The sequence below is a fragment of the Pararge aegeria genome, chromosome 15 (assembly GCF_905163445.1).
Source record: "Pararge aegeria chromosome 15, ilParAegt1.1, whole genome shotgun sequence".
NCBI classification, from domain to species: Eukaryota; Metazoa; Arthropoda; class Insecta; order Lepidoptera; family Nymphalidae; genus Pararge; species Pararge aegeria.
The window spans coordinates 4,457,960-4,485,735 of record NC_053194.1 but is presented as its reverse complement, the minus strand read 5'-3'; the positions used below and the strand labels follow the sequence as shown (position 1 = coordinate 4,485,735).

The 27,776-nt window shown below is 34.1% G+C and overlaps 1 protein-coding gene across 4 annotated transcripts in view; it reads left to right on the top strand.

The window, feature by feature from the left end:
- The first annotated feature begins 5,881 nt into the window (after nucleotides 1–5,881).
- The window catches only part of LOC120629840 (diuretic hormone class 2), an 81,809-nt gene continuing 59,914 nt past the window's right edge, over nucleotides 5,882–27,776 (top strand). For all 4 annotated transcript variants that reach the window (XM_039898901.1, XM_039898899.1, XM_039898900.1 and 1 more), the window contains exon 1: nucleotides 5,882–5,920. The gene's annotated coding sequence lies outside the window, so the exon portion shown is untranslated. The remainder of the gene's footprint in view (nucleotides 5,921–27,776) is intronic.

Below are 27,776 nucleotides of genomic sequence, written 5' to 3'. Positions count from 1 at the left end.
GTGGCCTGCAGTGGGCTGGTTATGGGTTGATAAAGTTGATGCTAAAATACAAGGAAGCAAATCAGCATGGGTCAAAGTTTCCTCATACTGTGAAATAAGAAAAGAACATAATAATCATCCCTAGAAAAGATGAAAACCTAAAAAGCTTGAAGCCTAAAATTATCTCAGAATATGATATTTTTTATTTTTTTTATTTTTGTACATGTAAAGCAGGAACGTGGACCCTTACAAATAAGGTAGTGCACCAGCTCAGCGTTACTCAGCGTACAATATAAAGAGCGATGTTAGGATTGCAAGCATAAAGAAGTAAAATGGCATAAAATGGCAGAATCCTCCTCCGTTGCCAGTTAAATGAAAATGTCAGGGCAGGCAGCGCTTTTGTTCATATATGAAGTGCACGCCACTAATTGTCACTATAAGATAGGGTTGTAGACGTAGGTATAGATCAGCAACTGACCATCGATTACTGACATCGTTCAAAAGGCTGAGCCCTTTAAATGGAGCTGGGCAGACCGCGTATGTCGCAGGGATGGTAGACAGTGGAGCCCAGAGATTCTGGATTGGCAACCGCGCACTGAACACAGAAGCATCGGCCGAACACCAGCTCGATGGCAAGCAAGAGGCAGCATAAGAACTGGATTCACCTCACAAGCAATAGAAAAAGATGGCGTGTTTATGAATAGGCCTTAGTCCAGCGGTGGACCCACAATGATGGTACTTTTCGTAAATCTTTAAAATTTATTATAATATAAAATTCCGTTTATCATATTAAGATTCAGGTTAAATTAATAATGTTACTTTTATTATTATGATAAAATAGGTAGGTACGCATAGGTACGTGAAGGTACGTAAAGGTATTGTAAATAAATCGTCAAGTGGTTACGCGTGATATCGTTATTTCATAGTATTTAAAATACATGATATTTAAATTAGTGTAACAATTTTGTTATCTAGGTTTAACTAGCTCATGCTATAATAGAACGCTGAAAGTGATAAGAATTTTATTTATTATTTGCCGGGATATATCGGGCACTTTTTTAAAGTTTATTATAAATTATCTATAGCTGAAACCTGCTTTGATGATCTAGTGGTTAGAATGTTCAACTAAACTCGATTCCCGGATCGGACTAACAATTGTTAGGTATTTTTATTTTTCTGTTTAAAATTATAAGTATCACCCTCGTGCCTCGGTGAACACCTTAAAACTTCGGTATCCGTTACTGTCCTGTCCTGTCCTGTACTGTGTCTATCCGTACTGAGTAACATGTGATGATATATATATGAAGACAATACACACATCGCCATCTAGCCCCAAAGTTAGCTTAGCTTGTGTTATGGGTACTAAGATGACTGATGAATATTTTTATGAATAATATACATAAATACTTAGATTATACATATAAACACCCAGACATGGAAAAACATTCATGCTCATAACACGAACATTTTTCAGTAGTGGGAATCGAACCCACGGCCTTGGGCTCAGAAAGCAGGGTCGCTGCAAACTGCGCCAATCGGCCGTCGGCGAATGATAATAGTTAAATAGCCCACGAACCCGCACTAAACAAGCTTGGTGGGTAAAACTCCTGTTTTAACGGCTGTCCTAATTTTTAAGCTTTCGGTTAGGTGGGGAGAGTGGCCTACTTTGTTTAATAATTACGGTCAGTCTCATATTTACGGTTATTTATTAGCTCGTTATAGCTATGCAACGGCTAACCGTGTTCCTTTATGGAAGAAACAGGAAAAAATGTACTAGTTGTTTTCTACGCTATACATTTTAATGGAAACGAACTACCTAATATACATATTATTCATCATCAACAGCCTATTACAGTCCACTGCTGGGCTAAAAGCCTTTTCCAACAGGAGGATTAGCCCATAATCACCACGCTGGGCAGACGGGTTGAAGATCGCAGATGATGGTAGTAGTAGCACAGAGGACGCTGCTACCCGCTCTCCTTTATATTCCCTTAGTCGCCTCGTACTACATCCGCGGGAAGAAGAAGGGTGGTGACAACTGTATACTGATCTGCCGCCACCACACGGCACTGTTTCATTCTTAAGTGACCTTTATGTATCTATAATGATCTACAACAATTTACATGTTAAATGTATGAACGCTTCATAAGTGCCTGTGATGTGTGAGTGGTCTACATGAATAAAACATTTTTGAATTTTGACGTTGGTCAGACGGTATGCCCCAGTTCACTAGCCAATTTGATGGATATTTTCAATATTTTATCGGCCAAAATAATACCCACAGTCATATTTCAAGTAACTAAATTTTACCTATTTAGTCAAAACTTATTTGTAAATAAGCAGTGATTGCCTAGTGGTTAGGACTTTGGCTTTGCTTTCGGGATACCGAGTTCGAACCCCGACACACACCTTTAACTTTTCTAAGTAATGTGTGTTTCAATAATCAAATATTACTTGCTTTAACGATGAAGGAAAGCTCGAAAAGAGTGAGCGAGTTCTCCATAATCCCAAAGATGTGTGAAGTCCACCGATCCGTACCTGGCCAGCGTCGTGGACTACAGGATGATACCCGTGTCCTGTAGTGAGCCGGTAAAGGTTCAATGACGTTACAAGAAAACTTAAAATATAAACTAAACTAAAATCTTAAATGGTGCCAAGTGTGATGAATGCAATTTAGCGCTAATAGCCAGGCTGATCTTTTGCGCTAAAAAGCGGACCAAACCTTTTGCCATCAAATAAACAAGCTAAAATTACAAAAATGTACTACAGGAATAGACATGCTGTGGACATTCAACTTATTGGACAACACGCTTTCATACGCATATATTTTTCCTTTGTTACATATTATATAACACAGGTTATTTGTCGCCGAAACAATGTGTGACACAAATTTCATTATTTAATTCTAGGAGCCAAAGTACCATGTTTCATTGATATAACTTGAAAAAATGACAGGCATTCATTTTTTGACAACCGACTGGCGCAGTGGGCAGCGACCCTGCTTTCTGAGTCCAAGGCCGTGGGTTCGATAACCAAAACTGGACGTGTTTTTCAGTGTCTGGGTATATATATTTTTTAAATTATATATAAATAATTCATAAAAATATTCAGCAGTCATCTTAGTACCCATAACACTAGCTACGCTTACTTTTGGGCTAGGTGGCGATGTGTGTATTGTCGTAGTATATTTATTTATTTATTTATTCATACTTAAATCCTTTCTTAGTGCGCGGCTACGTCTTAACAGAAATCTACTGTCAAAATTCCAAGTAGTCAACCCGCGGTTAAAGCTGTGCGTTGATTATCAGTCAGTCAGGACTTTGGATATTATGTACTCGTATATACAACGTGTAACGGAGTTACGAAATAATATTGAAAGGTGTATTAGTATATTTCATAAGGAATCACTCTGTAAAAATATTAAGTCAAAAAAAAGCATATTTATTTTTCCATACAAACGAATTCAACGTATTCTAAATGCTTACTTGAGACAACCCTATTGAAAATAAAAGACTGACATGCGCATAATACCTACGCTACGCGACGCGTACTTAATTTTGTTTTCATTTTATTTGTGATGTTAGGGCTGTATCTGATTTATTTCAGTAAAAATTATGGCAGTGGTTTACTCCAAAACTATTAGGTTTTCGATTTCACAGATAAGTCTCGTAGACAGTAAGTAATGTACCTCAAAAGCCTGTGAAGTATTATTTCGGTTTTCATTTACACGTTGAATATACATAAAATTCATGCAACATTGAGATAAATAAAATATCAAAAATTATGAAAGATAGAAGAAATCAGTTAAATAGCATTTTGAGTTTGTTTGAAATCTTCTATTTCTTCGTAACTATATTTTAATAAGTAGAAATGTTGCAAGTATGATATACAGCAGTAAGTTTTAGTTCACGTGTGTCTTAAGCTTATTATCATATAAGATGATCGATGGAAGAAAAAAAACTATTTGGTAAAGGCTGGATAGAAAGGCCATGGATTGCAAAACATGGCAATAAGTTTCTTTTGATTTGTGTATCGACTCAGAAATTGGAGTATAATGGAATGAAACCAATACCTTCCTATTTCCCCGAAATGTATTGTACACAGAGAGAGCTTATGCGAATAGATTTTCCTTATACCGAACATTGCTCTTTGAATTGTAAATCAATAATATCCATCATCATCTACATCATCCCACTATTAACGACCCACAGCTGGGCATGGGCCTCATTTTTCTTAAGAGAAACGGTTGTAGAGCATAGACCCACCACAGCAATGCGGGTTGGTAGGCTTAAACAAGTTAATGATAGTACCCGGGACCAATAGCTTGAATGGCTGGTACTACAACAATTTCTGATTCGAACCATGGACATCGTAATCCCTAGTTGAATATGCTATCCTCTAGGCTAACTAAACATATTTTTATATGATAATATTAGTAACTCAGGTACTAATATTATCATATAAAAATTTGTCGGCTTCCTTGTTTTGTATGTTTGTTGCCTATGATCTCCATAACCACAGCACTGATCTATATGAAACTTAGCATAGTAATAGCTACTATGAAATGACATAAAATGAAGAAAATCTCCAGTACGAGTTATACAAAACTTATGGATAGGTATTATAAGAGTTATAAAAATCCTACCCTTGAGTATTTATAACTCGTACTGGAGATTTTCTTTATTTTATATCATCTGCATACCCTGTGCATACCCCCTATGCACGCCACTGACCATCATCAATATGACTATATAAAATAAACAACTGCGCCAGTGAGAGGTCGACAATTAAAACTATTTGGAAGTGGTAGTAACACCTATCCAAAAAAGGGGTTTTAAGTTTGACAAATTTATACGTATATCTGTGAAAATGTAATCATCGCATAGGCAGTGAGCCGCAGCGTAACCGCAATTGCCAGAGAACCACAGTCCAAATCTTGGCGGTTCCGAAACTTTTATATATGCTTTATACAATCGGAATCAAATTCAAGGTTCGAATATTGCATCAAGTATCACTTCTGAGCATGTCTTACTGCGGAATTCAATGCTGAAAGAGCGTGTTCTTATAAGAATAATTAATATTTTAAGATGAAAACCTAGGTACGGAGCTGGTAGAGTAGGTACGGAAATAGCCATAGATTAATGTTGAATCAGAACCTATACCTATTAGATTTCAGTCCGCCTCGTAAACAATTGCTTTTAACTATTATGTCATCACTGTTCTCGTAAATTCAATCAATATGCAAAAAATAACAGAAGTAGTTTTCTCAAATTTTATATTCTTATTGAAGACATACTATCAATAATATTATTATGAATACAAAATTATGTCTGTTTGTTTATTTCTTTGTTTCAGAGGGACATAATTTTTATCCTTTGGGAACGTAGGGTTCACGAGGGATTTATAGAAGACCGGATTTGTGCACCAGGCATGCAGGTTTCCTCACTATGTTTTCCTTTAGCTTTGAAGCAAGTGATATTTAATTGCTTAAAGCACGCATAGCTCCGAAAAGTTATAGGTGCATGCCGGGGACCGAACTCGGTCTTACGAAAGTAAAGCATTATACATATCAAGAATTTTTTTATTGCATACGAGAAAAAAGGGGTGCAACTTTTAGAAAACAAAAAGTATCGTAATTTATTACTCATGGGCACAGGCCTTTAAAAGCTCAAACTAATTTATTACTTAAACTGAATTGTATAGTTACCTGCATTAAAGTATAAAATAGAGTACACAGAGGCATAGCGAAAACAAGTACAGCGACATATGAAATTAATCCAGGTGTTTTAATTTGTTCTGTAAGATTGCAATCCTAACGGTGTTAATATGACGCGGTGGGCGGGCGGATTTCAGTATATAAGGCACGCGTTGGGCGGGCTGCGTCACAACACTTGTTGCGGTCTCGAAGCTTGGTCGCCGAAGCCTCACCAACACCTACAAGGTAAGTGAACTTTTCAAAAACGTATCGTAATGTTTAGAAAAAATATAAGTGACTTAGAAAAACTCTGTTATATATTTTCCATACGCCTTACAGAATTCAATTATATTTATTAATTTCTTTTTAATCTATACTACTTCTGAATAAAGTTAGCGAATTCTTTGAATATGTTTGTGAAACGTATTATATTTACGTTACGACGTTAAAAGTAATACTTAGTTATTTGAAATAAATAATCTGATGATTGTAATTTTTTTATCAGTATAAAATAACTAGGGACCAAGATAATTTTATATTTTTTCTAATATTATAACGGATCGACCGTTTAATATTTATGCATTTATATTTTTACATCAAAGTATCCGACGGACGCGTGTTTAACAGTGCAATAGTTTAAAGTAGTAAAGTAAATATAACAATGAATAACATAAGTGAATATAAATTGAATATAATAGTCAGGTAAATACCGATGGCCGAGTTGTGAAGAGTTTCAAACAGCATAACTAGTTTAAAGTTTTATAGTTATAACTATTATAGCAATAGGCACATAGTTGTTTCGCGTTTCCCTTTTCTTCTTCTGAGTATCACGATTCGCGACGTCTTTATGGCGTCCGTAAGACTTAACGAACTAAAGTACCCAAGTTCATTATGTGGTTGGAAAACCATAAAAAGTTTTGCAGTTTAACACTAAGAGCGCAAATATAATTGTTATGTACACTGCGTGAAGTAAATTACTTTATTATTATCAAACTAAAATATGAATTAAATTTATAAATGAGTTATTATAAATTGTGTAGGAGACTACATTGCTTGTACTGACTGTTTGACAGAAAATACACATCAAGGAGTACTTGGGCACTCCTTATACATAATCGAGCAATAAGAATATATTCTTTACAAGGGTGAACCTGTGGTTGAAACACTGTAGGGTTAGGGTTTTTACAAGTTAAATTAAAGCTACTTTCAAATAACAAAGCGTGCATAAAATATTGAATAACTGACGTTTCCGACTTTATACCACATTTATTTATTCGGCCGAAAGTGTTTTATTTCTCGTGACCGATATTATAGATGATATTCTTTATTCGGCCGTAAAAAATATTTTCCTTTACATTATTTGTCATAAATATAAGTGGTATACTTACTCTCAAGAATAATAAGAATTCACTCGGTAACGAATTTAATGTAAAATGACACATCGTTATTTATTGCCTCTTTCTTTCATTGAATACCCAGTTTATGAGCAATATTCCTATAAATTGAAATTACAGTGTTAATTCCGGTGAAATCTTTTACATTTGCATCGTGCAAGATCGTTACATTTTATTACATCGTTTACTCAATAATTATTACTACTTATGGTTAATTGTTGACTATAACTGCTGTTAAGCCTACTTGATTTTTACTTTATCATAAAACGAGAGGAGACCTTTTTCAGTTTCCCCACTTGAATCTTCGTTACATTAAATTTTCGTTTCAATTAATATCTACCCAAGATTTTGCGACGGGCTACTAGAACGTTCCGGAACATGAATTAATGTAAAAAGTTTTTGTCTTACGTTTCTTATTTGCATTAAAATTCTTTTAAATTATTCAGTTATGAATATAAAATTACTTTACATTGAGACCTCTAGACTTTATTACAAGAGGGTATTTTTTTATGTCATAGTTTTGCTGTTAAAACATCAAAGCATTAATATTTGTTTTAGGAGTACTCATATTTTTCGCTTTCCTCATAAATGCCGTTAGAGTTCTATCTTTCATAAACACCAATGTCTTTAAATGTAGGTAATAAATAAATATCTCTGGTAAATATATAATCAACTTCCCAGGCCTTAGGATTCAGGCCTGCTCAGCAATTCAGTGAACCCTTTTAGAGGAAATTGTGGCTAGGTACCGTGATCTTCTCGTTCACAGTCGAACTATACTTATTTAATGAAAACAGTCGAATAAACACTCCACCTCGCTGGAATGTGATACGAGTAGGTACCTACACCATGAATTATTCAGCGTTCACCATAAATTATCAGCTGTAATAAAGCCATTTTAAATCTGATTATGGTATTATAGTCAGTAAGACTGCAAAGTTAATAAAATTGAATCCAAAGAGTGGTTATTACATATAGTAGAAGTCTTTAGTTGTTAAACTATATGTAAAACAATATTGAGGTGTCTTAAAAGTCTGAAACTTATAGAAATGAATATGAGTTTTTCTTACGGAATACTATACCGTGTACCTAATTTATTTATAATTTTGTAGATTTTTAAATGCACATTATGTGGATTTAAAGATAGTCAAAATAATTGTTGACGTGTTGTTAATTACCTAAACGTTTTGATTTATCTATCGACAGATCACCTATACACGAAATGAGCTTAGAATATTTTGTCTCCAAAACTTATAAAAATAAAATTAGCTGAGGGAAGTGTATAAAAATACCTAAATTATTTCTTGTATCAAATTTATAATAGTACGTAAAATTGAAATTTGATTTTTTAACGATTTTGAAAATTAATACTTTTAGTGTATTAAATCATTTCGCAGTTTATTCTAATGTTTCTTGATTAAATTAATAATTTCTTTTTATTATTGACCTCCAATAAGAATGGTTAAAAAAATTGTTCAAGTTTTTTAAGAGTTTTTACTACGAAACTGGTGAAGTATTTCATATAAAATTGTTTGAAGCAAGTCAATTTTATTAGGTATTTAAAAATAATTTTGCATCACGGCGGCCAAACTTCGTTATGGCCGCAATCTTTTTATTTTGGAAGGCATTAGTTTAAAAGTAAAAAAAAATGGCTTCGAAGCGTCATAAAACCGTCATAATTCTTATTATTTTGTTATTTCTTAAAATAACAGCATAACGCTTGAAGGCTTTTTGTCTAAAAGGTAGAAGTTTATTAGTAAAGTTATATATCTATCACAAACGTACTGACTTATCATGAAATTAGTCCTTTAAATTTGGAAGCTATTTAATTGTTATATTACAAACAACATTGTTTCACATTTATTAAATCCTTTGCAATTTTCGATTATATATTGCAGTCTGGGTGTTCGTATTTTGTTTTTTCATTACATTTCAATGAAGCAAACCAACAACGGAGAACGGGTAGAAGCGTCCTCTGAGCTACTTATTACTATCTTCTACAGTGATCTGCACAGCGGGGTGATTATGGCGAAATCCTCCCATTGAGAGAGGCCTATAGTCCAGCAGGGAACTGTTATTGGCTATTGATGAAAGCAAAACGTAGAGCAGTATTTTCGTTTATATTTTAATGACGTAAGCAATTGAAATTTTGTCACCAAGGGGTTTAAATGGGAGTTAAGGTTTTTAAGTAGGTGACAATAAGTAATTCCGTAATTTTCGAATATTGATTATAAAGTAGCAAAAACTACAATTAGGTATTGCTGGTTTTGTTACCACCCAGGTATAATTTAATTAAAAAATCCTGTGCAATACATTTACACACGGCAGAAGTGTAACTTCTGAAAAGTAGCCTACGAGAGATTGAGGTGGATATAGAGTATCAGAACTTTCTTCGAGTCGAGTGAAAGTTTTTGGAGTTCGCTGAAGTACTCAAGCCTGTTCTTGACTTTTATGAAGTGCATATATTTATTTGCTCTATGGATATAAAAAAAACAAGAATAAAAAAGGGTTTAGGACAAAAAGGATATAAGTTACCCAGACGAACAGCATACTGAAAATGTAAATGAGTTTTGGAATTATTGTGTGAAAGTAACGTTAAAAATGCACTGTTTTCGACAAACACTAAAATTTTTGTAACTTATGGAAAACATTAGAGGATTCCTATTAGCATAATTTGAAATTAACTTTTATCTCGAGGGTGGCAAAATCTCGCTATGACCGCAACCCCAAAGGGGGTTATTATCATATTACGTTATAGCGGCAGTAACCATAAAATTAGGGCATTATAATTTGAGCCTTGGAACATTTAACTGTGTACTATGATGACACGATAACTTGTATTTTTTTTTATATATTCTTTTTATATATTTGACATTACATTATCACATGAAATAGCAGCCAATTCTGTTTAGATAATCTTATTAGTTCATATATATATTATGAGTGTTTTCAAGGGAAGAACCCGATTTTAAGAAAAAAATCAAAATTAATGTTTTGTTTTAGTACGTTTATTAAACCTCTGACCAAACGCAAAGTTGTAAATAAACCGCTCAGGTAGGTACTTTATATTATAAAAAACAATAGAATATTATGTTTTTTCTAAATATCGAAATTATCTGTTCATTCGCTCTTTGATCAAAACTTTCAGACATTTAATAGCATCTGTAAGTACTCGTTATAATCGTACACCGAAGTACTTTAATCTTTCTTCAAAAGCTTCAAGTTGTCTTTAATCGCGTCGATGGAATCAGCGTAAAGTTTCATTTGTGAAAATAATTAATACTGAATATATAACATAATATAGAAACCGACCTTCACAAAAAGGTAATTCTATTTTTTTATGATCGAGTTGGTTTTGCGATGATGAAGTTGCAATTTGCATTTCTTTATTGCAATATTTGGATTCGTCGCATTCAGTTTAAATTAAATTTTATATTTTTATTGGCGTTGGAGGTAAAATTTGTATAAATTAATAAATGATTTAAAAAAGTAACCATAAAGAGTATTTTTTATTTTAATAATAAATGACTAAGAAGCTTCATATTTTCGCTAGAGGTAACTTTAATTTTTTTTTCTTTTAACGATCTCCCAATAAGGCACAAAGTAGATAGGTACATACCTATTTAATATCTGCTGATGCCCTTTAGCATTAAAATTTATTTTTTTGTGTTTTTACAAAATAAAAGTACGTATTAAGAATAATTAAAATAAATTTTATAAATATAAGTTTATGTCGAGCCTGGTGCATAATAATCACAAACGTTATTCAATGTTGAGTTTTAACAATTATAAGTATTCTTTCGGTTTAAAATTAAACAAACATTCTGTACTATCAGTGTATTTCCCATTCCTTTTGCACACTTGCGCTCTCAATAAAAGAACGGAAGTGGCAATATTTTGGCTCATTAGATAAAAACGATACACTGACAAGACACATTATAATCGGAGAATCTAATCAATCAGATCTCTATCAATAGCAACTGATGGCCATTTATACGGAGTAAACTAGGGCACGAGGGAGACTGAAAAAAGCAAAAGGGCGTAGTAAACTGCCAACTGTACACATTACATGTACGCGACAAGTTGAAAAGAAAGTTTTTTTTTCAATAAAATTTTATCACTATTTTTAGTGGGTTGGTTTGTAATTATCATTTTTAGCTAAATGCATCCTCATCTTTTGCATAATATTGCTTTAATTGTTGAAGAATTATCCTAGTGCCTATCAGCAGCTTCTTTGTTTTTTTTATTATTGTCTAGTTCCAGTTTCGTGGCGTGGTCTGAAGGTATCACTATAGTAGATGACATTTTGCATTTAGAATGAAAATATACGAGTACAAGTTACTTTCACAAATACCCAAATCTCTATAGGTTGGTCAACTTTTAAGAGACATTAATTTAAAGAGTCCCCTAAATTTTTCCCAAATCCTGACAATAGATAATACCGCATGACAATGGGACAACTAGGAAAGTAAATGTTTCACACAAAAACGGAATTTTCCAAATCCCCACTAATATATCTATCATTTATTTCTATATCCTTTTTTTTTAATATTCAATAGTGAAATTATAAAACAAAAACAAAAAACCCCATTAAAAAATTTATAAAAGAAAACCACTCCTCCGCTTGTGGGGCTTTTGAGTACCCAAGCAACCGGCGGTCATGGCTCCAGAGTAAGGAACCCGTTTTAAGAATTACTGCCCTTTGTATACGATTCTTGATACAACAACCAAGCGAAATCTTCTTAAGATGTTGATCGAAGCTTGTCGCGAGAAGACCATACTAATATTATTAATACGAAATTGAGTTTATTTATTTGTTTTTTATTTATCTTTCTTTTACGTCCTTACTAAGCAAACTCTGTTCAATCAAACTTGAATTCTGACAGGAAGTACTTTTAAAACAGGAAAAAAAACGGTTCCCACGGGATTAGATTTGGAAACTCGACAGCTAGTCGGTTAATAAATGTCAGAGTTCTTAAGTTACAAACAGAAAACAAAAATTAACCTAAACCTCCTCCTTGTAGGATAAAATAATCTTCACAGATATTGCTATCTTATTTTCCCTTGTTATTACAATGAAAATGTAAGTTGTACGCACTTAACATTCTGAACGTACTGCTATCTCGTATCTGCTGTTAAACGAGCAATGTTTTCATAGGATTATAAGGTTATTTCGCTGAAAATTGCTGTACGATCCGAAATAAAATTTTAACGCCAGATGTCATGTTTAATAAAAATTTGTCTGCCTGTAAACCATACTGACTTTAATTGTTGTGTTACAAAAACAAAGTGGAGAGTCAAGCACTAATTTATTTAAATATCAGCTTCGGGTAGCATTTGATATGACGTCATAGTCTCTCCGTTCGAATGATAGTTTAATCTTGAAAATTATTCCCATAGTAATTCCTTCTATTTTGATTCGGAAGGCCGAGTCCGAATCCCACCTTTACAGTTGAAGCTGTTCGTTTGTGGAACTCTCTTCATCTTCAAATTAAGCGTAGTCACGTCCAATCGTCGCAAGCGACTCCTTCGAAAGCACTTTATTTTTTGGTTTTATTATATATTTATTATTAATATTTTCCTGAAAGTTCTCTGTTTATTATTGTACTTATGTTGAAAAATATTATTTTCGTATTTAACATAAAAAAACTTTTTTTTTTTTATAAATGTATTTATAGACTATATGTATTAATCGTTAAATCTATTGTTATTTGTGTTTTCTTTTCGTATTCCTTTTCCTTACTTATTTATTTTGTGTACACCCTAACTCTATACTGTAACTTTTCCCTTGCTTCTGTGATAGGTTGCCTAGGATTCGTAATTGCATTCCGGTTAATTTGTTTATTATGTATGTACAATAAAGTGTTTGAAATAAAAATAAATAAATTAATAAATAATATAATTGTAACTGCTTCGTTGATATAGCGGTTAGCAAGTTTAACCCCGAGGTCCTGAGTTCGAACTCTGAATCGGTCATATTTTATAACGTAGGTATTGAGTTTTTTTGTTAAAGAATTCCCAGTACCAGCCCGAAGTTAGTAAATGGACGATGTCGATCATAATGCCTCGGAAAGCGCATAAAGCCGGTTATAATACAAAATAATAACAATGAAATCATTTATTTACTAAAATTATAATGAAGGTGCAAAAATCGTAGTCAAAAGTACATATTATTACCACTATTTTGTGTTAATAGTCGTGATAGCCAACCGTAGTGCAGCAGCAACACCAGCAACGGGTTGCTAGGTCTATGCTAGTACTTTTTTAAATCTTTTAACCCCCATTACCTTGTTTGGGGAAGCCAACCCTCTTAAAAGAATCTACTTTAAATATTTGAATGTCTTTAACTTTCAAAAACATGGGACTATCATATATTCATACAACCCCCAATTTGCCTCTTTTGGGGGTAAGCGGGTAGTTTTCCAAAAGAATCAGTAGCTCCAGTTACTCTCTGTGTAATATTTTACCAGCTTTTTACAATCCGAACAAAATCGATCCAGTTGTTTAAGGGATTAGCCCGAACAAACAGACACAATTATTTCTTTTAAAAGTGTAGGTACAAAAGGTATTTATAATTGTGTCAAAAAATTTAAATTGAGTATAATATATTATATTATACTCAATTTAATTTATATGTGTAGATCTTTAGATAAGACTATGCTAGCAAGTTTTAGAACAAAAATATATAATATCACGTGACTAGTGACACTCAGGGAAGGACGTAGTAAATTATATTTACTAAATTATAAAGGAACTCGGGCATAAATTGACTATTATATAAGACAAAATTGTAAATGTCTCTTTGAATTATTCATAGATATTCCTGGGGATGGCTTAATTTAGAATATATTTAACACTCCCAGTCGTATAATTGTATAATATGGGAACAATGTCTCTAGTATTAACTTTCTTTTACTAGTTAGGAATATTTTAATGACTTACTTGTAGAGGTTGGGATAGTTTACTGTTGCCTCAATGGTCGAGTGGATATTTATAAATTTGCAGCCATGCCCAATATAGTTACAATTTTGCAACGTAAGTCGACGTAAAAATGGTCTAACCTCTGAAAAAATGGTCTGTTTAAAACGGCAAGAGAATATGAATGCTTTCGATAGAAAAGTTGTTCAGTAAAAAGTGCACGACGACACATATCTGTATGTATCATTATCTACCTACTATCGATCACACAAGGCGTGTGAAGTTTACACATATACCTACACTGGACCAGCTACAGCCTTAAACATTTTCACACTGAGAGGTGACCCGTGCCCCGTAGTGAACCGGTAATGGATTGATGACACTTTTCTTCCCGATATTTTAAACAAAAACGCGATGATGAAGTCATCGTCGCAGCTAGTATTCCATAATACATGGTGGGCGTTAAAAGTACGTAATAAGGGCTAAACTGCTCTGGTTTATTTGAGCATTAAAAAGCTATGGAGAATTCTTAGGTATACAGTTGTCCTTGCAAAATTTTCTCCCGACGTGTATTATGTTACACGTCACGTCTTACTCCCAAGTGATATTAAATTGCTTAAAATGCACAAAACTTAAAAAAGTGCGAGTCCATGCCGAGGATTGAAGCCGGCCCCCCGAAAGTGAAGTCGAACCGTTACCAACTAGGCTATAACAGTTTTAGGGCCTCCAGGGTCAATCACGAATTGGTAAAATATGACACTGACAAACAGCACGGCACAGCTCTTACTTAATAATTCTATCGATTATTAGAGGACATTCATGGGTCAAATCCAAAGTTCCAATGGCGGTATTTTAGAAATCCTGCGTCGGTCTTCGGTATCCATTTGTACGTGTAATTGAGTCTGCTACGTGCATCGAACCGGCTAAGTACGAATTACGTAGCCTGGACACAGATGGACACGCGATATCTGTTCTATAATAGTTTTAGCTGCATAGTTGGTCTAGAAAGCATGTTCCATAGATGTTATCCGCAGATCATGAGGCATTCTATCGATGTACAGGGTCACAATCATATTTTTAAGGGTTTCATAATAAATAGAACCCCTTTAGTTTCTCCATACCCCGTCTGTATGTTCGTCTACAGCTTAGCTCTGAGACTCTTGTATTAGAACACCGTTTCGTAAAAGAGCTAACCTGGAAAATTATTACTGTCTGATGACGACGATAAAGAGTTATCAGTATCCGCCTGGAGTTACGAAATTCAATGGCAGCCTTTGTGCCATGGAGAGCACGTGAGGTGTTCAGTGCTAGTAATTATCATTAACATTTCTACTATTCTGATAATAGACTATTGTGATAATAGTCCTTAAAGATCGCCAACCCACATTGCTGTAGCGTGTTGAGTCAATGCTCTGGAACCCTCCCTCCTATGAGGAAACCTGTGCCCAGCAATGGGGCGTTAATGGGCAAACTTAATAAAACTTTTCCTAATTCCTGTCTAGTAAGTCTTAAAAAAAATACATACTACAGAAAATCTCTTTTTATTTTTTTTTTTACTTTCTATGATTAAGTAATGCAAATATAATTGTTAACAAGACAAGTAGAAGAAGAGTAGCTATGTCAATTTGTTCTAGTAGGTAAATACTACACTTGGGAGCTATTTTGTAAAGTAAACCCCTAGCCCAGTACATTTTATATCACGTGCTTCTAAAGGGACCATTACGTTTCGTGTGCTGCAATAACTGTTAAAGTGACTCACTTTTAAAATGCTGAAACACGTTCAGCTTAAATGTGGTTGAAGTACCTACACTACACTGTAATATTTACAAAAAGCATTCCTTTTGAATGTAATGAAAACAACATGTGGGGGGTGGGTAACATCATTTTGACAGGTGCTGAAATGAAATATAAAAACTATTTATTTGTTTTTAAGTAAACACACGTATTATCGTTATTTTGTCATTCTAAATTTCAAACGTCATGACCTGACGACGCCGTATAAATATGGCAAAAAAAAACGATTCAGATTTAACGGAATTGAATGAGAATACGTGCGGTGTGGTGGCGGCAGATCAAAGTCCATTTGTCAGCCGCCTCTTCTTCCCACGGGTGTCGTACGAGGTAACTAAGGGAATATAACGGAGAGCGGACAGCGGCATCCCCTGTGCTACTACTACCATTCACTGCGATCACCAACCCGCCTGCTCTGCGTGGTAATTATGGGCCTATTAAAGGCCTCCCTCAATCCAGTTGGGAGAGTCCTTTAGTCCAACTGTGGACCGTAATAGGCCGTTGATGATGATTGATTATATTCCTTCTCCTTTATTGGAAATCAGTAGGAGATAAAAATTCTTGTAACATGTGAGAAAAAAAAAATTCAATCTTCCTTATAAAGGACAAATTCAGTGAATAAATTTTCACTACCTGTCGTTCCAATCCAAAATGTTCGAGCGTCTCCCATGGGAATCGCGCTATAATCCCGTTTTGAATATTCACAAAATGTGCGTAGGTATTTACTACGATTACTTTATGGTATCGTATTAGGAAAGTTTAGCTGGGCTGATTAAAAAAGTTTGCGCGTAACATAATTGATAAATCCGGACAATACTAATGGATTATGATATATCTCTACATGACTCTTGGGACCAGCAGAAATTATTTTCGAACTAAATAAGCTGAATAATTACTACTACAAAATTTAGATAGCTTGCATAAGCTTGTTTTATTACTGTGTATTGAGTCTTTGCAAAAATCCTTATTAGAATACCTCATAGAAATATGGGGAAGTGCATATGATACAAACCTCAAAATTATTCAAATTTCTCAAAACAAACTCTTGAAAACCTTGGTCCAACTAGATTATCGTTATCCAACTAAAAAAATTTATAAAAAAACTAACATAGTCTACCCAAAGAGATTTTTTGCGAGAAATCTTTTAAATCATTTAAAAACAATTTAAAAAAGCATTGTTTATTTTTCGTGTGAAACTGTTTCTTTTGAGAATTAATTTCTTTAAACCTATTCTAAATAATAGCGAATCGTTGTTCACCAATAACAAACCATTACTGGTCTTCTAGAGGGCATGTATCTCGTCTCAGAACGAGAAAGGTTTAGGCCATGGTCCACCACGCTGCGGTGTGGCCAAGTGTCCAAGTTTTTTATATATATTTATCATTTTTTTGGCAAGTCAGTTCAGCTGGCCTACCTGAATGTAATTGAAAAATTATCACCTATTGACAGAGACACTTCGCAGGGCATGCCACCCTACGTCGATAAACCTGAGATGTTAAGCCTCAGGTACCTCTAAAAACATCGGCAAGCTCGCGTTTCAGACTGAAACACAGCATTGCAATTAATTAATTAAGAATATTATTATTTATTATTATTATTTAATACTCTTATAGTACACCAAAGAGAGTCCATAAAAGAGAAAACCAATAACAAAACAGCGTATATACAATATGGGTACATAGCAAGGTTGGAACAATGCTGCTTAGCGGCACAAATAAGCATGCCGTTGATTTATTTTTGGATTGAATTACAAGTCAAAGTGTAAGTCAAATATTTCTTTATTCAAATAGACAAATAGATGGCACTTTTGGATGCGTACATTACATGTAAAATATGACATAGAAGTGAGTTGATAGCGATAGAGTTAAAAATTTGTTTTTTATTTGGACCATATATGTTCGTTTGTATTGATGATTCGTTTATATATTCGTTTTAAGCATAGCCTGTTAGGCTCTCCATTTTTTTTTGTGACACATACATTTGTCTCTTGGCAGCAAACTCACCTGGTGGTAAGTGATAATGAAGTGTAATAATAATAACCTAGTATAGTATTAAATCAATTTCTATATGGTATTGTACCGAAACGCGAAATCGCTTGGTGGTACGTTTTTGTCGATAGAGTGCCAAATAGCCAAGGCGGAAGTCTCTATCTCTATTTCACCATGAAAGACCCGAAGTTTTAAGAAAACACTATACGGCTTGGCTACGGGAGTGGATACAAAGTTTATGTTAAAATTGTAACAAGAATAATGGAAAAACTCTGCATTGTCTATTATAAATTCACCCCGCACATTCCTTACTGAGAACGAAAGAAAATTAAACAATATTTCGTTGCGGTGGGAAATAATATTTTTTCTGTCTACGAGAAGTATGTCTTACCTTGAAATAACACAGCAAAAGTTTATACCGAGTAGGTAAATATAAACACAGTAGCTTAGAAAGTCTTTTACATTCTGTAAACATAAATAAAATTTGGTAATTTGGGTTTCGAGATGATAAAATTGTGCTAAGTAATGAATGTTGAAAAATATATAAATTACAAATTATGAAATACCCTTTCAACATAGTGTATATTTTCTTAGTAGACAAACACTTTTATTGATATACATTGATTGATTCTCCACCTTATTTAAAGGAAAAATTTGAATTCGTTGGTCGCCCTGGTGAAGTTCTCCGTACTGCAAGGAAATTGATCTTAAGGTTGCCTTCACATAATTCATCTTTCTTCAACCGATCTTTCACTGTTCAGGCTGTTAAGCTTTGGAATGCCTTGCCTCTTGAAATCCGAGAGGCACAGTCTATTACCATTTTTAAAAAACTTGTCAAAGATCATTTTCTGTCTGCATCTGCGGATCTTTAACTTGCCTATTCTCTTCTGTTTTATTTGTGGTTTGACAATATTGTATATATTTATTTATTATTGATATTAATTATATAGGTATATATTAATTATTATCACTATCTATATATTTTATTGTAAGTTTGTTATATGTACATATTATATTTGTATATATAGGTTTATGCATGTTTATTTGCAACACAGTACAGTTAAATGCACCACCTACCTCTCTTCTTGAGCTGTTTTTAACGCCTTTGGTTGCCTGGAAGAGATCGCTATGTAGCGATAAGGCCGCCAAATTGTATACCTTTTGCTAAATTTTTACTGTTAATTTGTTATGTTTATCTGGTGTACAATAAAAGTGTATTCATTCATTCATTCATTCATTGAGGGATTAATGAAAAAAAAATGTTATTCGCCATTTTGACGGCGATTTGATGGGTTTGAAATTTATTAAATTGTATTTTGTACTACAATTTTTTATTATGTCTCGTTCAAACTACTTGAATGATATCGTATCTTAACATTGCGTAGGTACGAGTATTTGCCACCTCTGCACCAAAATAATATTATAAAAATAATCGTTTAGGATTTTATGCTTGATCTTTTAACCCTCTGATTTAGACGCACCAAAAGAACTAATTCACTTTTTTGTATTGAGACTTTACATATAGACCATAAAGTTTAGAGCAATAAAGGTTGGTAGTTTTTGCAACTAGAAATGACTTGCCTAACTGGGTTTTAGGACAAATGAAATGTGAGTTAATAAATGCATTCTTTCAAATCAAAAAAATGTTTGCTGCTTTGATAATAAAAAATGGAATATATGCTTACAATATCTCTATTAAATATGAATAAATTTCGAAAGGGCTGTTCTGCTGGCAGTTGATGAATTTTGATTACGATTTTTGTAGATATATGAAGGAAACCAAGGGATAAAACACAATGCTTTTTTACCATTAGCATAATATAAGACACATTTAAATCAGTCCAATTTATTGATTGTACTAAGAATCGTAGTGAAGTTTTTGAATTTTAAAATACATATATATATTTAACACTTGATTTTATTACTCTAAGAAAAGGTATACCGCTCTGGGACTGAGGTCAATATTTTCTATTATATTTTCCTCCTACGAAAACTGTGGGAAATCCACATAGCTTGAGACTCTGCAAACACACTGTATTAATATTCTTAGAAAAATATTGGGACAAAAATCTTTTGAAAGAAGTAATTTGTTACGCATTCCGAATAAGCACTTTTAGGGTTTCGGTAATCTTAGTTTTTTTTTTTTATTTGACCCTAATCTTTAGACATATAATCGGTTCCTATAATGCGTAGTAGCGCTAAATTGTAAGTACGAAAGACTTAAGTCCACTGTAGTGGACGTCTGTCTGTTAAAATTATAATCAACCTATTTATTATAATAAGTCAATAAGTATTACGTTTTTGAATAAAATTTAAAACTCTCTCCTATGAGAAAGGTTTTTAAATGCAAATTTAGTTATTACTACCTCTCTCTACCGAGAGGGTTGCCCCATGCTATCTAGGGACCATAAAAAGCCATATAAAGTTATAATAAAGCATTTAAGATCACCTTCGCGGGTATCTTACTCATAGACGTAAACTCCCCATCCGCAACGGGGCGATCGCGCGACACTAATATTAATTTATCCTTTGAACTATGTGGCCCAATAACGAAGGGCTAGTATTACAACAACATATTGTCTTGATATGAAAAAAATGTTTATACATATAAAAAAACAAGTCTTTTCTCTTTCAACAGACTTAAAAAAAAGAGAGAATTCTCAATTGTTTGTAACTATCATCTTTTTTTATATGTTTTGCGCGATTACTCCGCTAATTATACACCGATGACTTGAGCATTTTCTATCGAAAAGTACCATTTTATCACGCCAAACTGATCATGAAGACCAAGGAGCACAGAAACTATACAATAATAATTATTGCACTTGCGATTATGGTACAAAGTAGGTAAGCAATTTATGCTCATGACATAAAGTAAGCGTAGCTTGTGTTATGGGTACTAAGATAGCTGATGAATATTTTAATGAATATTATAAACATAAATACTTATACATATAAACACCCAGATACTGAAAAACATTCATGTCCATCACACAAACACATTTGCAGTTGTGGGAATCGAACCCACGGACTTGGACGCAGAAAGCAGTGACGCTGCCCATTGCGCCAACCGGCCGTCAAATCACTATGAGGCAGGTTTTTCTATAAAACGGCAACAAAATAACATTATTATGCTGTAGAAGTCGTTGACACGCCCATTTTGACCTTTAACATCATGCATTTTGGCTGAACTATCCATAGGAGAACCCACACAAAAGTTCTTAAATATATTGGCACGTTATACAACCAAGGAATGCTAGTTATTCCTTTGAGCGTAGTACAAAAGGACGTAGAATGCCACGTCCTCCCCAAACTGTATTAATACAGCATAATGTCGTAGGAGGCATCGTTAATTTAACTCCATAAATAGTAAACGACGGATAGCAGTAGGCGAAACTTACGGAAGTACATATTTCATAATAAAGATTACCGTTTATTGGATATTCTGATAAACTACACAGCAATACAAATTGCACAAGGCTCAAATGATTAGGGTCCTGCAAGCCATTTAGTTTTTTTAATTGCCAATCATAGTATTCAGCAAGTTTTATCGTTTACCCCAAGAACAAATGTATTGCGAATAGGTACTTTGAGATAAACACAAAACTCTTTGTTCTTATTCATAAAGAAATACAACTTACTTTCAGTTAGGTTATAGTTTTACTAATTTTTATTTGACATAAATTATTCGTACCTTGTAATCTTCATATTATGTAGACTACATCATACCGTATGTTCTCTGGTTTTCGCGGACTTTAGCAAATATTTAGTTGATATTAAATGTATCATAATAAACTAGGCGAAAGGTACGATTTTTAAATATAAAAAAAAACATTGAATACTACTGAGATTTGTCAGAATTATTAGCGTCATCAAAAGCAAACTTTTCTCCCCATATTTGCAGAAACAAAAGCAAATGTTGTTATAGAGAAATGCGGCTGGTAATGCTCACTTGAAATGCTTGTTGTCAAATGCGAGAAAGGCATTGCGAAATTATCCCAATACCTATAAAACAAATTTAAGCTATTTGCCTTTGTCCGAAATAATTAAAACGGCGGGAATACTCGGCGAATATTATAAATTAATGGTAATAAATTTTAGGATTCCAAAATGATTGGACTCATTAGAGTCTAATTGTTATTTGTAATGTCTGATATTAATTTAGGACTTACTGTGACCATTTTTAACTTTATTATTTGATAACTATATTGATTTGATTTGATTCAATAAGATGTATCTACTTATAAATTAAATGATCATCATTTTCGACCCATTACCGGCACACTAGGGCAAGGTTGTCCTTCCACAATGGTAAGTGTAGGCCGTAGTCCACGAAGCTGTCCTAGTGCGGATTAGTGGACTTCACACGCCTTTGAGAACATTATAAAAAAAACAAAATATGCAGAACTCCCAGGCATGCAGGTTTCCGTCCTACGCAGTTAAAGCAAGTCATATTTTAAAAGCACAAAATTCAGAAAACCTAAATAGTCCTAACCACTGGCTATCAAGCACAAATCAATTTTAAGTAGGTACAAGTTTTCACAAAAACTCGAAAATTCGGTTCGAGTTTCTTTTCTTTCACCTAAGTCTACTACTTTAGGTTGACTAAAACAAAATCAGGTAAAATACCTGTAATGGCCAATATAAAAATCATTTCGGTCAAATGTTTTTCTTAATAATAATCTCAAAAGGCTCGAGGCGATTGTCGTGGTTTGGCCAATTAAACTTCGGTATTCCAAGTTAATATCAAAGTTAAATAATTTACAGGCTATAAACCTGTTAATTTAGTTTATATAAACAACAAAGTAAACTCTTCCCGTCACGTTGTTGATATTTGAAATGTAATGTAATGTTCTTTATTCAAAATGGCATTTTTTTTTGTCCTGGTCTAAGAAAAAGCCCTCAACAAACAGGGCGATCTTTTTGTTATCACAATCTCACAGTGTCAATAAATATGATAAAGGCAGCCTACGTGAATAATTGTGTTCAAAGAGGCATAGGTTTCACGCACAATGCATGTAAGCGAGGCGGAAACCATCTGGCAGGCGTTTTGTTTTAAGTCCAGCTTCTCTGGATGTGTTTTATTTATTGACGACCTACTTTCTGAGAATCGTGTTGATTATTGACATTGGTGTGGCATCAGGTATCTCAATATGATACTCATATAAAGTTACCTAATACCTTGGTATGACAATCATGGGATTTCGTTGTTAGATGGCGTTAATATGTATTGACATTTTACTGTGATATTTCTTAGAGTTGCAGTTTTTGATTTGTAAATTATGCTAGCTCGGTTAGGTAAGGATATTTAAGTGCTAGAAACGTACATAACGAGGTGCGTCTTGGGAATCAAAGTGGGCCTCACTCCTCTCAAAAGTAACTGTCTTAACCAGTAGGCTGCATCTTTCTTTTCACATATTTCCCAAAATAACTTTACTTGCGTAAAACAAAAATATTGATTTAATAAAGGATCTAATTTTTTTTACAGTACCACTAAATTCTTTGTAGCACTGTTTATAAATCCTTAAGAAGTTTCCGCTTGTCAAAATACCTTTAATATAAAAAATGTTTTCTTTTTCACGACAAGACAGGTAAGCTGATTTTCGTACATAATTTTTACGTCACTCTTACCTTTTGTGTTGGGAGCTATAAGTAAGCCGTTACATCTCAAGTAATCTTTTTATGTGAAACAATATTACTGACACATTTTTTGCCGTTTAACCGTAATTCTATATCAGCGAATATTTTTGAAAACTTGTCATAATATAAAACAACGCCGTATTTCTAAATACTCTTATACACACAGGTATATATATATATATATATACATAAGAGTACTTTTTTATGCTTGAAAATACGATTTGTCACTACATTGTTACTTCGTACGTTTTGCCAGTTCTTGGAGTTTTTCATTTTAATATGGTAGCGTGCTAACCTGTTATGGGTACGGCAGTTATATAAACCCATACCCTAAATCGTTTTCTCATCATCATAATATCAAACCCTTACCGGCCAACTACAGGGCACGGGTCCCTCCCACAATGAGGATGGCTTAGACAAAAATCCGCACAGGTTCAGCTTGGTGGACTTCACACGCCTTTGAGAACATTATGTGAAACTCTTAGGCATGCAGGTTTTCTCCGGACGTTTTCCTTCACCGTTGAAGCAAGTGATGAAAGCGCTTGAGAAAGTTAGAGGTGCGTGCTGGGATTCGAACACGGCCCCACGAAAGTGAAGCCGAAGCCACTAGGCTATCCTGGTTCTCCTGGTTTCTCCCCGTCATTAATAATTCGCTTGGCAGCAAAGCATTGCCAGTAGCATGGTAAATAGACACGGCCGAAGTCTCCTATTAAATTCGATTGCCCCGGCAGTGACTTTCCACTTATAATGCTATTTAGGACGCTGCAGAATAATGCGGCAAGACGACATTGCTCACTACTGCGCCGAGGAGGTCTTCGGATCTATAATATGGATACCTTCGTATCTATAATAAAAAGAAGAAGAAGAAGAAACACTTTATTGCACGTATAACATACAGGAAAAGAAACAGTAAGGAGTATACAGTACACAATGTAGACATGCAAAGACGTACTTATTGCTGAAGCAATCTCTTATAGGCAACCTTTGTAGATAGGACTTACAGCAAGAGAACGGGATAGTTCCAAGAGTGTTGATACATAAATACCAAAATGTACATACAAATACATATATAATTTATATAAATATACGGCATATCCTTAGGCACTTGGAAATGAGTAACTTCTGATTTTCTCGACGGATTATTCTGCTATCCAAACCAGTGATTTAGTTACCGCAAACAGACACACTTGTTCTTTCAAATTGCGTCTAAAGTAGACTTACTTGTAATGGGTAAATTTTGAATTTGAACGAGCTGTTTCGAACCTTACGCTTCATATTCAATCACAATTAGGTGGTAGAACACTCAAGGTTTTAGTTGAATGAAATTGTAGTTTAAATAAAAATACGCTTTCTTGTAAAAGACAGATCCGTAAAAATATAAATAACATAAAGAAGGTGGAAAGGTACCTAAAATAAGTACGCTATTATTATTTTACGACTATTTGAACAATAAACCTATTTTATTCAAAGACAGTTGTTTTTGATTTTCAGCAACTAATTTAATTAGGAACCAAAATTTCCATCACTCATCCAAAAAAGAAGAGCGAAATGCGAGTTAGTTGATAAGCTCCAAATTATTCGTTAACAGTTTATCCAGGCAATTAACTCAACGCCGAGATGCCCTCAGAATAAATTTTCCCTACCGACGGACTGATAAATTGAAAAATGCTTATTAACCGTTTAAAAATAGTAAAATTAAATTGAGCTTTAATAAAATTTTCGCGAACATTGAACTAAGCTCAAAATATATGTAAAATATTGCAGACCTCTCGAGCATAGCTGGGAGCTTTGTGGTAGATTTTATGTAGTGGGAAGTTCAGGGTTCGATTACAGAGTGAGTCAAGTTAGGTAGCTCCCTAAGGGCTCCTCCTTGCGTTTACCATTATTTCTGACAATGGATATGGCCAATAAGAGTGGCCATCATTCAGAAAGGAAGGTACTTGTGTCTCTTTCATAGGTATCGGAGTGTTCGTCTAGTCATGTTAGTCTCTTCATAGACATTTACGGGTATTATACGAACTTTATATAAGTTCGTATAATACCCGTATTTAACGAAAATTAATTAATTGGTTAGTAGCCTTTCTTAACATAAAGCTATCAAATGCAAAACACGTTTTTAAATCCCACTAGAAGCTCCAGAAATTACTACGTTCAATTAAAAAACACCAATAATAAACTAACTTTACTAACAAAAAATTTGTAATTTGAAATTTACAACCTTACAATAATACCCAATCCTAAAATTACTCTAAGTATGGTATATTTTCAAATCATTACAACCAACCTAAATCAATATTTCAAACGTCTGTATTTAAAAATTATTTAGCTATTAAAAATATTTCATAAAACTCTCGAAAGAAAGAGCAGTTTAACCCAAAAAGACTAAAGCAGCAATAATAAACTCCTTAATTAAACACAGAAATACAGACCTCATTATTTTCTTTCGAATTTCCACCAAATGAATTAATAAAATTATTTAATTTCATAGATCTCCACTGAACACACACGCTTCTATTAAATAAACAGTCAGTGTGTAGCTTTGCTGCTGGCTGGGTTGTTTTGTTATTTGTTGTTGGATAGACAAGCATTGGTAACTCGATTAAAGCAAAAGGTTTAGTTGGTTTCATCTGTAACTATTCGGGCCGTAAGTACAGTAACAGCTTGTTCGCTTATATTTTATTGTCATACATGTTCTTTAGATATTGTCCAACCACTATTTACCCAATACAGGCCACGGGATTCCTCTTGGAGACGGACGGAGACTCGGGATTGAGAAAGGTTTAAGACTTATTCCACCAAGCTGACCAAGAGCGGAAAGGTAGACTTCATACACCTTTCAGAGCATTCACAATTCTTAGGCAAACAGGTTTCCTCTAGACCGTAATATTAAGCTCACTGACAATTACGCGTAAGTGGGCAGTTATTTCGAAATTACAGTCGGTTTCATAAGTTTTATTTATTTTTATAAATGAAAATCAAAAATAAAAAATCTAAAGAAAATAATAAAATGTCCTTGTCAAATTCACCGAATAGCTTGTTCCGATTAATCAAAGCGTAAAGTGAGATAAGGCACACATTGGAAATGAATGAAAAATTGAATTTCGTTGTAGATAAGCCGACATAGGCATTGAGACGATCCTCCAACGTAAACCATTCTCGGCTATCTGCACTTATCGCACACAAGACGTCAGCTTTGAAGTCCTTGTTGTCGTAGACAGATTTACGTAAATCCGCTAAGTTTTATTTTTCTAGTCGCTTTAAAATGTTTGTGACTTGCTTTTTAAATTATAAATTACAAAGGCGGATATATGCCCGGCCGAATTCAAATTAAGCGTAATTTTTTCCTGCAAACGTCTAAAGCCCCGTAAAGTCAGACTCGAAATATCTTTGTTTACGGTTTATGTAATCCATTCTTCTGAGCTTCAATTACATAATCATAGCCTTTATTCTGACTAAGCATTAGCTTGTTCTTCGATAAAGGAGATTTCTCTAGAGATTCCACGTAATTCCACTCCCGGATTCCACACACTGCCACGTTGGTGCCGTCACCTTTTTAAAATCATCTAACCACCTTTCGCTTTATCTCTTTTACATTCCTTTCCCTTCCATTGTCCATTTGTCATAAATCTTAGACAACATAATCTATGCTGCATAGAGGCTAAATTTTGTTTTTGCGTTTTTTGGTTCATGTAATCGATTCTTCAAACTACTGGGATCTTATTAAGTGGCAATGTCATCATCGTCATTATCAGCATATGCCCTCTGTTTTTAGCCTTCTTTTTGATACGCAAGATGGTATCTTACTAGAACAGATTCTACCTACATATTAGTGTCACAATAAAGACTAAGTATACAATGTTGGGCTAAGTAATCAGTTTTTCTTATGTGCCTCACTATGGGCTACCGCAATTGTGTCTGGCAAGCGTCTGTCTTCCGGAGGTCGTAAGAAATGAGTTGGTAAGGTTAACTGCAAGCGGTGATGGCCTAGTGGTGAGGACATCGGCTTCACTTTCGCAGGGCCGAGTTCGAATTCAAGTTCGCACCTCTAACTTTTCTAAGTTATGTGCGTTCTGAGATAATAAATATCACGTGCTTTAACGGTGAAGGATAATATCACTTGTTTTAAGCGTGATGGAAATTGTAAGGAAACCTGCATGTTTGGGCGTTCTTCATAATGTTCTTAAATGCGTGTGAAGTCCACAATTCGCACTGGGCCAGCGTGATGGACTACGGCCTATAACCCTTCTCACTGTGGAAGAAGGCTGTGCCCTGTAGTGGACCAGTGATGGGTTTATATGATGAAACTGCAAGTGCTTCCACTATGGCCCCTGACGACTCGATGTGCGTCCATCTGGGACTATTTATCGTATCAAA